Raw genomic sequence first — 14254 nt, 5'->3', positions numbered from 1 at the left:
TTTCACAAGATCACTTTGCCTATTCTGGGACTTTTGTGAGTCCATATGAATTTTAGAATATTTTTTCTGTAAAAAGTGAATTTGGGATTTTGATGGGGATAGCACTGGATCTCTAGATTACTTTGGGTAATATGAACATTTTAATAATAATAAGTCTTCCAATCCATGAACACAAATGTCTTTCCATTCATTTGTGCCTTCTTTAATTTCTTTCATCAATGTTTTGTAGTTTTCAGTGTGCAAGTCTTTCACATATTTGGATGATAATTCCTAAGGATTTTATTCTTTTTGATGCAATTTTAATGGGGTTGTTTTGTTAGTTTCCTTTTCAGAAAGTTTGTTAGTGCACAGAAAGACAGCTGATTTTTGTATGTTGATTTTGGGTCCTGAAACTCTACTGATTTTATTTATTCATTCTAACAATTTGTGTGTTTGTGTGTGTATGTGTGCATATGTGTGTGTGAGGGTGGGAACTTTAAGGTTGTCTGCATACATGATCATGTCACTTGCAAAGAGAGATAATTTTACTTCTTACTTTCCATTTTGGATGACTTCTTTTCTTTTTCTTCCTAATTGCACTGGTTAGGGCTTCCATTAGTTATGAGTACTATGTTTTTTGTTTTTTAACAAAAAAAGTCTTTAAATATTTTTTATTACTCAAAAATCTTCATCTTCTTATTTAGCTTTCTGACTCTGTGCTTATGCCACCAATATTTTCACAATTATTTTCTGTTCCTCAATAAGGAGAGCATGCTTAATCCTGTCACACACATTTAGCACACATGAAATCACCCTAGGTCCTACTAACGTTTTTTCCATCTTAGACGACCTTGTACGAACTTTAGGTCATACAGCTTGAACTTCTCAAAGTTGACCTGGGCACATGCCACAAGCAGATTTTGGTGCTTTCCCAACCTTCTTGGTATAAACAAATCTATTACCAGAGATTTGGGACAGTCCAGTTTTGTTAAAGTCTGTATTATAGGACAACTTATGATGGTATGTCAAATGCTGGACCATTCTGAGTGCCCCCAGACACTGTCCTTGGAGAGGAAAAAATAAGTGAGTTCAAGTCCTATGTTGAATGGAAATGGCAAGAGTGGGAATCCTTGTCTTGTTCTTACCTTAGATGAAGGGGCTTCAGGTTTTTACTGTTGAATATGATGTTACCTGTAGGCTTGGTCACATCTGACCTTTATTTTGTTGAGGTACACTCCTGTACCTAATTTCTTGAGAGTTTTGATCATAAAAAGATGAATTTTGTCAGATGCTCTTTCTGCATCTGAGATGATCATAGATTTTTATCCTTCATTCTGTTAATGTAATGTATCACATTTATTGATTTGTGCATGTTGAACCATCCTTGCATCGCAGGCATAAATCCCACTTGATCATGGTGTATGATCCTTTTAATATGCTATTGAATTTGGTTTACTCGTATTTTATGAGGATTTTTGCATATATTTTCACAAGGGATATTAGCCTGTAATTTTTTATTTTCCTGTAGTGTCCTTGTCTGGTTTTGACATCTGGATAGTACTGGCTTTGTAAAATGAGTTTGAAAGTGTTCCTCTTCAATTTTTTGGAAGAGTTTGAGAATGATTGGTGTTAATTCTTTAAATATTTGGTCGAATTCATCTGCAAAACCATGTGGTCTTGGGTTTTCTTTGTTGAGTGGGTTTGATTATTGATTCAATCTTCTTACTAGTAACTGGTTTGTTCAAATTTTCTATTTCCTCGTGATTCAGTCTTGGTAGGTTGCATGTTTCTGGGAGTTTATCCAGTTCTTCTAGATTATCCACTTTGTTGGCATAATAAATCATAATGTTTTTTTAATGATTCTTTGTATTTCTCTGGCATCAGTTATAATGTGTCCTTATTCATTTCTGATTATATTTATTTTAGTCTTCTGTTTCTTAAGTCTGCCTGAGAGTTTGCCAATTTTGTTTATCTTTTGAAATAACCAGCTCTTAGTTTTATTGACTTTTCGATTGTTTTTCTAGTTTCTGTTTTGCTTATTTCTGCTCTAATCTTTATTTACTTCCTTCTGCTAACTTTGCTCTAGTCTTTATTATTTACTTCCTTCTGCAAAATTTCATAGTTAAGAGTTTGGGTTTTGCATTGAGAAGGATTTAGTTGTATTGGTCTGAACTCTTTGGTTGTACAGTAACAGCTGGCAACTCAAGCTAACAGATACCTGTATCCAGATGTTCACAGACTGTTATCAGCAACCTCTCTCTCTAGACTTTTCTTTCATCTAATTTGGCTTAATTGTTAGGCACAATCTCCTCATTTCACAGCATTTAGAATGTGCTGTATATATAGTTAGAGAGCCCAGAGAAGAGAGAATGTTTGGTTATAGGATCCCAAGTGGCCCAGCTTGGCTTATATACCTGTGGAAAGCAGAGGTTTCAGAGTGGTTCGAACATTCCCAGCCTCGGCATATAACACCCTTTCCAGGTAATTCTACCAAGCATTTATCTATGTGCTGCTATGAAGGGATTTTACAGATATAACTAAGTCCCCAAATCAGGCAATCTTAAGATAAGGAGACTGTCTGGGTTGGCCTGATCTAATCACATAAACCTTTAAATCTGGGTCTTGAGCTCAGAGATGGTGAAGTGAGAGATTTGAAGCATGAGAAATACTCAGCACACCACTGCTCACCTGAAGATACAAGGGGTCATGCAGCAGGGAACATGTGTGGACTCTAGGACCTTCCAGTGGCCATGCTCACAGCCAACAGGGACCAGGGACTTAGTCTGACAAGGGCAAGGAATTTAATTTTGCCAACAAGAATGATTCCATAAGTGGATTTCCCCCATGGATCCTCAAGATAAGAACTCAGCCTGGCCAACCCCTTGTTTTTAGCCTTGTAATACTCTTGGCAGAGAAGGCAGCCATGCTGTCTGGATGTCTGACCTTCAGAACCATGAGCTAACCAATGAATGTTACTTTAAGCCTCTAAGTTTGTGGTAGTTTGGTATGCAGCCATAGAAAACCAATGCGATGCCCGAACGTCCCTGAAGAAGCCATCATGACCAGGGGGATGTGACTGTCCAACTGGCCAGCCTGGGTCACATGTCTGACTCTGTGTTTGGAGAGGCTGGGGCAGAGAGGCCCTAGGTAAGAAAGAAAGTGGCCAAACAAAAAGTAATCCTGGGCAAATCACTTAACCTTCTTGTGCATCAGTCACTTTATCTGTATAAGGGGACATCTTTTAAAGAACACCTACTTTCTGAGTTATTGGGCTTACATGAGATAATGCAGGTCAGGCGCTTAGCTCTGCATCTAGTCTGAGCTCAGTAATTGTTAGCCATTATTAATGTTAATGAAACCACTTCAGGCAAACTTGGCAGTGATAGTTACAACATCAGGAGTTGGAGAAAAGGGTGAGTTGCCAGCTCCTCTCTGGGATGCGTTCAGGCATCGCATTGGTTTTCTATGGCTGCATACCAAACTACCACAAACTTAGAGGCTTAAGTCTAGAAAGGTGGTAATCCCAGAGTGTCCTGCCATTATGTTAGGGCTCATTTCTTTTCATCTAGTTTTTTGGCTAGGGTTTTGGAGTGGAGAATGAAGAATGAACTGCAGGGGCTCATAAAAACCAAAGACAAAAAGAGCTGCATGATTAGAAGTCCACAAAATAATGGGATTCAAAGACTTCTAGTTTCTTATAAAGAACTATTTTGGGGGGATTCAGTGTTTTTATGAGTCTCATAATCACTCTTGGAATGCAAAACATAACCAGAATCACACAGGCTGAAGAAGGCAAATGCCGTGTGGACATTCTCCACAGGAGAGTACATTTTTAATTTAAAACATCAGCATCTGCTTGTTCTCTATTGAAAGCCCATTGCAAAAAGCCTGAGTTACCACTAGTTGACTTAAACCTCAGATCTCAGTAGGAACCCACAGATGGTAAATGCTCACTGATGCACTAAATCTTCCTAAGTTTCTCATAAAGGTTCAGAATACTTGTAAAATATTTTCTGGAAGTCCATGGATTAGTGAAGTTGTTACTTGGGGAGGTGCTGTGAGGCCTGAACTAATGTAATAAAAAGTCTCTTTGGGAAGAGAAACTGCTTGATGGGTTTGTGAGTTGTAGGGTAAGTGTTCAGCTGAATGGACACAGCAAAAGAAAGGATTCCAATTTTGTAGGATCTGAAACTTACAAAATTCAGTGAGGTCCTCTTTAGGAGACAGATATTAACAAATTGCAGTTAAATTAACTCCACTTTTTGCAAATTTTACAAAATTATGTTACCATGTGAGATTCTATGAGAAGATCACCCAGGGCTCTGGGAATGATGTATGAATGTGTAGGGCCCTGACATTTGAGCTCTGCTAGATTTGGGGTAAATCCACCTCAGCCTGGTAGTGAGATTAAATAACCAAATTTTGATCTAGACAGCATGGTCTGGAATTAGGGGCCTGTGGCCTGTTTCACTGAGACCTTCAGCTCATGGAGTGGACTCAGGCAGTTCACTTGCTCACTTGCAATCTAGTATTTTGGTTTGTTCTGGAAAACATAGATGGTTTGTTCTGTCAGTGTGGCTGTAGCAATGACTATTTTAAAGATATGTAATACATGTGTAATACTTTTCCTTAGGAAGAAAGTTGTACCAATGCACCATGCTACTGTATTTTTCATCCATAGTTAATCTTTGAGTGAGTGAAGCAGTGGCTTGAATTTAGTGCCCTCTTTTTATGTCTTTAGTCATCAGTATAACAGTCAAAGAGAGAAAAGCCTTTATTTTAAAAACCTGTAACTTTTTGGCAAAACCTAGCTAATAAAAATTGTATACTGTTTTAAAGGCTAAAGTATTATCAAATACCGGTTTAATAAGAACAAAAGATTAAAAAAATAAAGTTTAAAGCATTTTCTAGGGCTATTCCAATACAAATTTAATGACATACAGGGATAAAGTGTCTTGGTTAAAGCAAATCTGAAACATGGCAAACCAAATAGAGACACCAAGCATAGTCAGACCACAGAGTCCTTCTGAAAGCACCTGCAGGGCATTGGGCTTTGCTCTCGAAAGACAGGTGTCCCAAATGCTGCTTTTAGCTTTTGAGGAAATATGCCTGCTTTTTCAGTTTTACCTCAAAATTGCTCATTAGATCAGCTTGAGCTTGCTTGATATGTATTCTTATTTTGTTCTTAGTAACTCCCTAGTGTGAATTGAGGCAAACATTCTAAAAACTTGGCACTTGTTAAGAATGAGATGAATGCCTCTCATACTGAGACAGAAACATCTGCTTCCTCCAGGTCACCAATACACGATCCAATGTATTTGTCTTTAAAAAATACAAAACCAAAACACTTTGGTTTCCCTCTCCACCATAGTTGCTGGACTTCGGTGCCAGGGTGGGCTCCCCCAGAAGTGCACCTTGAGACAAGGAGTGAGTGCAGGTGGGACTAAGTATTCAGGGGACACTGGCAGGGAGTAGAGAGTGATGCAGGGAAGACAACACAAGGCGTGGTCAGCAGGCAGAGGTCCTGCTGTGGGAGGTGGGGTAACACCTCCCCCACAGCTGTCTGACTTGAGGGCAAGAAGCTGGTCAATAATCTAACTTCCTTGCACCACTGGCTGAGAGCTGGTCTGGATGTACGAACTCCCAGCACCTCCCTCCTACAAGAGAACGCCCGCAGGCAGGCAGAGAGGCACAGGTGCCTGCCATAGAGAGCTGTGGGCATGTGTAGGAACCCTGACTAGTGAAGGGACAAGGCTAGGCCCAGCAGCCTCTGCCATATTAGGCAAATCACCATTTCAGTGCTGGAAGGAAACAGGGTTCACCCTAGAGCATCCAGTTCTTTAATTGCAAAATGAAGGTTGTAGACTACTTTCTAGTCACTTCATCTCCAACTTTTTAATTCTTTCATTGGCTGTAGAGCTTACACATATGTATAGTCCTGTACAAAAATAAGAAATCTGTAAAAATCATATTCTGAATGGACTTGGTAGAAGTCTATTTGCTGGAAGCATAGCACATGTACCCAGAGGTTTGTTTACAAATCCTTTTGAAATGCACAAATTCAAGTATTGTCATACCATACCAGAATTAGCATGGGGCTTTTTGGGTGTGTTAAGTGTGATGTGAGATGTGCCTGAATCAAAATAACTGCTTTTTTAAGGTGTTGGAGAAGGAAATCTATATTGAATGAAATCATGTACAGAACCTAGTATTTATTAAACTTGACCCTGGTTTTGAAAGCAGTCTCAGCTCAGACAATTATTGAAGTTAAACAAAGTTAAAGGTTAGATATTTGAAAATAACAAGAGAATGATTTTCTGTATCTCTGAGCTCTTCTTTCTTAAAAAGAACTGGGGAATCAGAGAGCCATGTGCTTTCCTTTAGCCATCAGGGTGAACTTCAAACTTGCATGGTCCATGTTTTGTTGTGTCTGCTATTGATTGATGGGGGCAGGAGGATTTATGGGTGCTCAGCTTTAAGCATCACCAGCCAGAGATGCAGGCACAAGTCCCTCTGTGATTCACTTTGGGAACTGCCTTCTGGAGACAGGAATATCTGTCAACGAAGAGCAAGACGCACGACCAGTGGCACTGGGGGGCAGCTACAGCAGCTCCTGCAGGGCGTGGATCTGGCTGCCTCGGCCTTCTGAGGGCTGAAGATCTGTGCCCAGTCTGTAAACAGCCCTAGAGTCCCACACAACAGACGTCCACGGCTCCATGTGCCTTGTGCACTCAGGGAATAGGACTATTCTGGGCCCTTCGGGCTGTTGGTGGGGGGGGCGTCTTGCCAACGTTCGAAAAATGTCCAGTGATCTGAACCTTGAATTATCCTAATGCTACTGCACAGATGTGACCAGTTTTGCTAATACATTTTAAATGCCCTTAAAGATTAGATGGGAAAAGCCCTTTCCTGCGGAGTACTTACCCTGGAATGTTAGGACTCCTCCCACCTCAATCCCTTTATGAATCATCTAGTGAATTTGTTAAAATGCAGATTCTTGAGCCCTCGGTAGTTCCTGGGTAGAGCCCAGGAATGTGCATTTTAATGTTCCTTAGGTAGATTTTTGAGGTGGGCCATCTATGGACCACCCCTTGAGAAACACCTATATTGTGGATCTCTCATTTTAAGAAAGGGAGGAGGATGGAGAGGGAGAATCCCTCTCACCTTTGAGTAGAGAGTAGCAGCTAAAAATAGACCAATTCTTGGATTTACTTGGCTGCTTGGCTATTTTGGCTACTTCATATCTCCCTATTCATATTGGGATATATCTAATTAAAAATATTTAATATATTGCATTTATCTAATTAAAAGCCAGCAGACTTTTCTGAAGCCTGTGTATGAACTTAACCCAAGCAAGTAAAGCAAAAACCCCAAATCTGCTGATACAATAGATGTCAGAAGCTGTCCTGTCACAAACAAGGTTTTGAGATCTAGAAAACAGCAGCATCCTAATGGTCAGAAGATTCTGAATTTCAAACCACCATAGTGATTGATAGGGAGAAATTCTTGTGACAGACAGTGACTTGACTCTTTAGAGAGCTGACGTGTACGAATCCACACTGAGCTGCCGTCTGCACCCTGCTTCACCCCCACCCCCCGCCCCTCTGTTCTCAGGTCCTAGTGTCCGTCATTTTGCAAGGAAACCACTCTTTTTAGCACAGATGGCTAGTTGTTAATCCCATCAGGGATGTGTCTGTGTCACAGTTTCTACATTGTGTCAGACCTCACCCTGAACTGAATATTATGGAGTCAGTGCTTGCATAGCATGTACTCATATCTGTGCAGAACTACAGTGCTTTGGTCTATTATTTTCTATAGGGTTGTTCTGATATCAGCTATTGTCATCAATATCATGCACTGCAAAAGTGTAATGTATAAATTCTCAAACTCTTTGTAGTGGCAACACTTTATTAATATTTAATTATTTGAATTTACATCATGGGCCCTAAGCCCCTTTCAGATGTAACCAGAAAATTTGCAGATACCTTTTCAAAAACTTGTGACTGGTTTAGGCTTTTGAAAATCCAATGTTAAGATTCTTTGATTTCATTAAAAGAATGGTTCTATGCAAGCCGTTTAATTAAACTGCGAGGGCATGGGCATAGCCTACTGGTTGGTTTTACTGAAGCACAAATGGAATATTGTGCTTGGTAGAAACGAAACTCTACTTGTTGCCTGAGATTAAGAACTGTGTTTAATTATCTTTATATGTCCAGTATGTAGCATAATGCCTGCTCATACTCAATTCTAATTAATTAACTCATACTCATGCTCAGTAAATTGTTGAATGTATCAGATAAACTTTGCAAGCCCTCATGGTTACATGGAGAATATTGACATAGTAATTTACCAGATGAGACAGTAAGGCAACTGGGGCAAATACCTAGCATGTATGTTACTGCTCCCTACTCCTGATTGCTCAGCAAGGTGTTGCTAATGCATTACAGAACCTTCCCTTGCTGGGCCAGGGTGCTTCTGCTTGGTGATTTTAAACACAGTTTTCCTGAAGAAACACTACCAGTTAATCAGAATGGGGGTGGGAAGGATGCTAAGGAAAAAAAGGAAAAATTTTTTTTTTGCCAGTTTAGTACAAAGGCTTAAGAACATTAATACTTTTCTATTGACAAAAGCATAAAAATTCCCTAGAGACTGCAGATTTCATCTTCCATGCCCACTTTTATTAATTAATTGGTAGTGGCTATCTCTAACCCTGTTTCAGGATTTTGAGGATGCAAGTAAGAGTTTTAAAAGTCAATTGATGGTTTTAGTCCTGAGCAAGTGAAGGACGAGTGATGACACTCTGCTGGGCCTTTTCCACCCCTACCCGGCAGTATTTTCAGTCCAGGGCCTATACTGAGCACAAGCAGGGAAATGGAAATAGTAGGGTGGGGGAAGAAAAGAGGGCAGCAGAGGCAGGGGGAGAGGAGAGGCTGTGCCGAAGGGGATGGAAGAGGGCTGTGCAGGGGGCAGGGTGAGAGTGTGTCACCAGCAGGAACCTCAGGGGCCCCTCGATGACCTTGGTGCCGCAGACTGCCTCCTCCTGCACCTGACTGTCATCCTCCCAATCATCGTTCTGTGGAGCAGCCGCCACGTTCAGAGAGAGGGACGCTGTGAATCTGGGAGCCATCACGGCAGGAGGACTGACGGGAGAACTAGGGTAGGGACCGGGAGGACCTCGAGAGCAGCGGTCCCAAGTGTTCCGATGCTCCGCCCCTCTCCGCCCCGCCCGTCTGTCCCAGTGCTGCTCTGGAGTCAGGCAGAAGGGAGGGGACTGCACAGCTCTAGCCACACATTTGTATTATCTATTCATCTAAAATGTGGGAGGTTCTGGGAAAGACACTGAAACTTATTCAGAGGTGAACAAGACCTGTTTTCCACCTGCAAGGGGGTCCCAGTCCTGTAGGAATTAAGGATCCATCAACAATGGCACCTGTTTAAAATGTGAGAAGCATCATAATATATGTCTGAGCAAAGACCTATAAACTCTGCCTAAGGGGGTTGGGAATTTCAGCTATGAAAAATATTTAATAACATTGTACCTTAGGAGATATTTATTTTGAAAGATTGTTAGTGAGACAAATAACCTGCTGTTGAAAGAGAGATTCTAACCTAGTATGGAATTGCAAAATAGATACAGCATACCCCACTGTATTGACTGTATTGATGTATTAGGAAGAGACTGGAACACTTGAATTTGTTTTTCCTTTTAGAAATAATGTACAATATATGTGCATTAAATTTAATGCAGCAAACCAAAAGACATGGATAAATGTGCTGGTCAGATAAAGACAAACTGTTTTCCTGCAAAAGCCAATCTAAATGTTTCCTGATTTGAAGAAAAAGCCTTATTATGCAAGATAACCTCAGGATGCTTGTTTTTAATATCAATGCTCTGATTCCTAAAGGCAAAACCTCTATAGTAATCTAATCGTATTTATGTGAAGCCATCTAATCAGTTTGGAGCTGGCGGGTGTTAGTTTTTGTGGGCCTAATTGCTTACCTGACCAATCCTCTGGGGTCAGCAGCACAGATAAAGGGAATCTATTCTGTAAGAATGCGCTTATATTGCAGAGTGACTGCCCATTGTGGATTTTCATTAACTGGACTTTCCAGTGGGTGGTTCTGCTTTATATGCCCAGTAGTTGCTCTATTGATCTTCTCAGGGCTTGGCAGGCATTTCATGGTTTAGGATTGCCTGAAACATTTGGAAGGAATGTTTAATTTTAGCACTATTTCCTAGATTCGTTCTGTTACCGGCTATGAAGTCGGACCATCTGTCTCCAAGGGGCTTATACTAATTAAAGGGCAAAGGAAAAGAGAATGTACTGCTTCTTCACCAAAAACCTTTTATATGAAATAATAGCCCGAGTCTATACACAAACAGTCCAATAAAGACTGTGGGTGATTTCAGTTTATATGGTGAGAAGTTGAAGTAGCCTTTTGGGAAGAAAAACTCCAAAGAGAAATCATTGTGTAGATGACATTTGCACTAGGTTCTTTAGATGTGGCTCTAAATATGACTTGAAATAGGAGGTATCAGTTTGGTCAGAACCCATTAGAGATTTAATTGGGAGTGGGATGATACAGGAAATTGTGTGGGTTGGCAATAAAAACATTATAGGAGGATCAAGAAGCCTTCAAATCTGAGAAATTCAGACCATTCAAGGATTGACCAAAGAGATTTGAATCTATAGTGCAATTTGCAAATCAACATGGAGTTATATTTTTTTCTTATAAACCTGATAAAAAAAAGAAAAATTATTTCCTGTGATTATGTCAAATGTGATTAGCTTCTTTCTCTCTCTTTTTATATGATTACTTACTATTTACCAGACTTTATGCTTTTAAACTTCTCCAAATATGAGCAAATGTAGCATATGTTTCTCTTGAGAAATGAATAGAGCAAAATAACCCCTATTCTCTTTCTTTTTCTCCTTCTTGAATTTCTGAAAGGACAGATTGAAGTTTTTTTTTCTGTATGAATATATCAACCTGCACTATAGGGTTATCTATCAGAGGTAGAAGGGTTGTCAAGCAAAACCCTGTACCATTTAATCTCCAGTAGAATAACCCCATCTCTGACATAGTGAAATACATTATTTTTCTAATGGACTTGGAATTTGGGGCATTTAGAGTTACAATACTTATAATAATAGTCATATTGGGATAAAGGTGATTGCATAATATAAATATTATATGTTGTATCTATTTAGGCAGAAAGGAATTTATGATAAAAATGATCACTTTGGCTTAATGATTATTGAAGGCATTTCAAACCAGCAAACCACAGGTCAAACCCAACCTATAGACTCAAAAATAGATTAAAAAAAATTCAAGGTGCCCTTTGGTTATATAGTGAAAGGCAAGTCTCTCTTCCATCATTGTCCCCCTGCTGAGAAACTATAACCAGTTTATGTATCCTTCCAGAGGTAGGTAGTGTATACAAGCAAACATGTGTACATTACCCAACCTCAACCTTATACACACTGTATATAATACTGTACCACTTTTCCTTCCTCCCTCCCTTTCTTCCTCTTTCCTCCCTTAACATATACCTTAGAGTTCATTCCATTTAACTACATTCATTTCATTACATTATTATTTTTTTGGTTCTATTGTATGGATGTACCAAAATTTATTTAACAATTTCCCTGTTAATGTCCATTTTGGTTGTCTGCAAATGTTCGCAGTTTTTGTGGCTATGAGTACCTTTGCACAAATGCCTCGTAGGATATGTGAGTATATGTCCGTCTGTAGGATGCATTTTTGGAAGTGGAGATGCTGGGTAGAGGGTAAGGGCATTTGTAATTATGATATTGTAAATACTCCTGTGTGATGATAGTGTGAATTTAGTCTCCAAATAACAATGTATGAGAATGCCTGCTCCTTTATCCTAGCCAGCCCAGGGTGATCTCCAACTCTTTGATCTTTGCAGATATAAGTGAAAAATGTAACCTCAGTGTTTAACATTTTTTATATTAAGAGTGAGATTTAGTATCTTTTCATATGTTCAAGAGGCATTTTTACTTTCTCTTTTGCAAACTTTTCATAGCCTTTTAAAATGAATTGCTGGTCATTATGTATTGAATTGTAGGGGCTCCTTTAATTTAGCAATACTAGCCATGTGGGATATGTGTGCAAATATTTTTTTTTTTGTATTTTGCTTTTGCCATGTGGAAATTTGTGGTTTGTGTATTTTAGATTATCAGTCTTTTATGATTTCTGGATTTAGTGTCAACATTAGAAAATCATGAGTTATATAAAAATACTTCCTCCATGGCACTTCATCAGGTATTTTTATGTTTAATTTCTTACTTTTAAGATTTTAGTGGATTAGGTGTGCATGTTTTTACCATATGGCCACCCATTTTTTTCTAGCACCATTTCCCTTTCTCCTCACCTATTAAAATGTCATCTTTGTAATATCCTAAATTACCTAATAAACTTGGGTCTATTTCTGAACTTATTGCTCTGTTATCTGTTCATATACTACAGCACTGTTTTAATTATTAAGCCTTCATAACTTTATAAAAATCTAGTGATATTAGTTCCCTCTTATTGCTCTCCACTTTCAGAGTTTTTTGTATACTATAATTTTTTTATATGGAATTCACTTGTTTAGCTAAGATTTAAAATTCATTTTCTCAGTTAAGATCTAATTGGTATTCTTATTGAGATATTATTAAATACCTCATTAATTTAGGGAGTATTGACCTCCTTGTAATATTGAGCTATCCTATCTAAGAATATGATATATCTTTCCGTTGTTCATGCCTTCTTTTTTAAATTCAGTAGCATGTTAAACTTCTCTTCATAATGTTCTTGTACATTTCTTGTTCATTTTATTCATTGGTGATATGATATATGAGGTCATTTATTCTATTATATCTTCTGTTATTTTAAAATATATGAAACTATTGATTACTATTATATTAATTTTTTTAACCCTACTCCCTTACTGAATTCTTTCATAGTTTGCAGTTGATTAGCTTGGATGTTCTAGATATGAAATCATATCATCTGAAAAAAAAGAAGTTACCTCATTTCCAACATTTATGATGCTAGCTTTTTATTCTTGACAAATTCTGTTGGCTAGTAAATTGTGAAATAATAAAACTAATAGCAGGCATCATTTCTTGTTCCTGACTTTTGTGAAAATGCCACTGGTGTTTCCTTATTAAGCATGTTGTTAGGTTTGGGGCCATGTTAAGATGGTATCCATGTTTTTTGATTTTACTGATGTTATTCTTTCAAGAATGGTTGTTGAATTTTTTTCATATGAATCTCCATGGTATATTTCATGTAGTTATGTTGTATTATTCTTCTACTGTACTACCAGATTTTGATTGCAAATATTTTATTTAGGAGTTTTGTGCTAATATTTACCAATGAGATTTGACTATAGTATTCTCTTTTTTTATGCTGTTTTGTCAGGTGCAGCTATGAATGTTAGGCTTGCTTCATAAAAATAATTTTAAAATTTCCACTAATACTTATAATCTGAGCAGTTTAAATAGCATTGGAGTTCAGTGCTTTGCCAGATTCATTGGAATTATCTTGTGAATAAACTGGGCTTGTTGTTTGGAGCTCTTTGATGTGTTTCTCTGTTTTTTTTTTTACTGGGGTTTGTTTATTTTAGGTTTTCTCTTTCTTTTGTGGTCAGTTTTGGTAAATGACCTTTACTAGAAAGTTATATATTTCATACAGGTTTAAAATTTTATTTTCATGGAATTCACCAAATTCCATGCAAATTACTCTCTTGGGATTTTAAAATTTCTCCTGGTTTTATTTCCTCTTTATCATCTTTTGTTTGTGCATGTTATTATTTGTTTGTTTTATTTTTATAAACTTAGCTCATTATTCACCCTTCCCCTTTTCTTGATAGAAACAGGTTTTGGATTTATTTGTAAGTCCTACTGTATTTCTTTTCCTAACTTATTAATTGCTATTATGTTGTACATATTAATTCCCTTCATGTTTTCCTTCTGTTATTTCTGATCTGTACATAACTTTTAAAGTTGGATGCTTGTGTCATTTGTCTCTATTCTTTATTCAAATAGGCATTCAAGGTTATGAATTTTTCTCTAAGCATGTTTTAACTATATATATATCCTCCATCTTGATATGCTGCATTATCATAACCACTGTTTTCGAGAAATTTGGGGATTTTGCTTTTTATTTCCTATTTTACACAAGTATTGTTTAAGGGAGAGTTTTATTATTTCTAGATGGAATTTCTATTTTAATGGCATTGTGATTTCTGCTTTTTGAATTT

General features: G+C 37.9%; 1 pseudogene; it reads right to left on the bottom strand.

Moving 5' to 3' along the window:
* Window positions 1-675: 675 nt before the first annotated feature.
* LOC118909040 (60S ribosomal protein L34-like) lies at window positions 676-1041 on the bottom strand (annotated as a pseudogene).
* Window positions 1042-14254: the final 13213 nt, after the last annotated feature.

The sequence above is a fragment of the Manis pentadactyla genome, chromosome 12 (assembly GCF_030020395.1).
Source record: "Manis pentadactyla isolate mManPen7 chromosome 12, mManPen7.hap1, whole genome shotgun sequence".
Taxonomy (NCBI): Eukaryota; Metazoa; Chordata; class Mammalia; order Pholidota; family Manidae; genus Manis; species Manis pentadactyla.
This window is presented reverse-complemented; position numbering and strand designations above follow the sequence as displayed.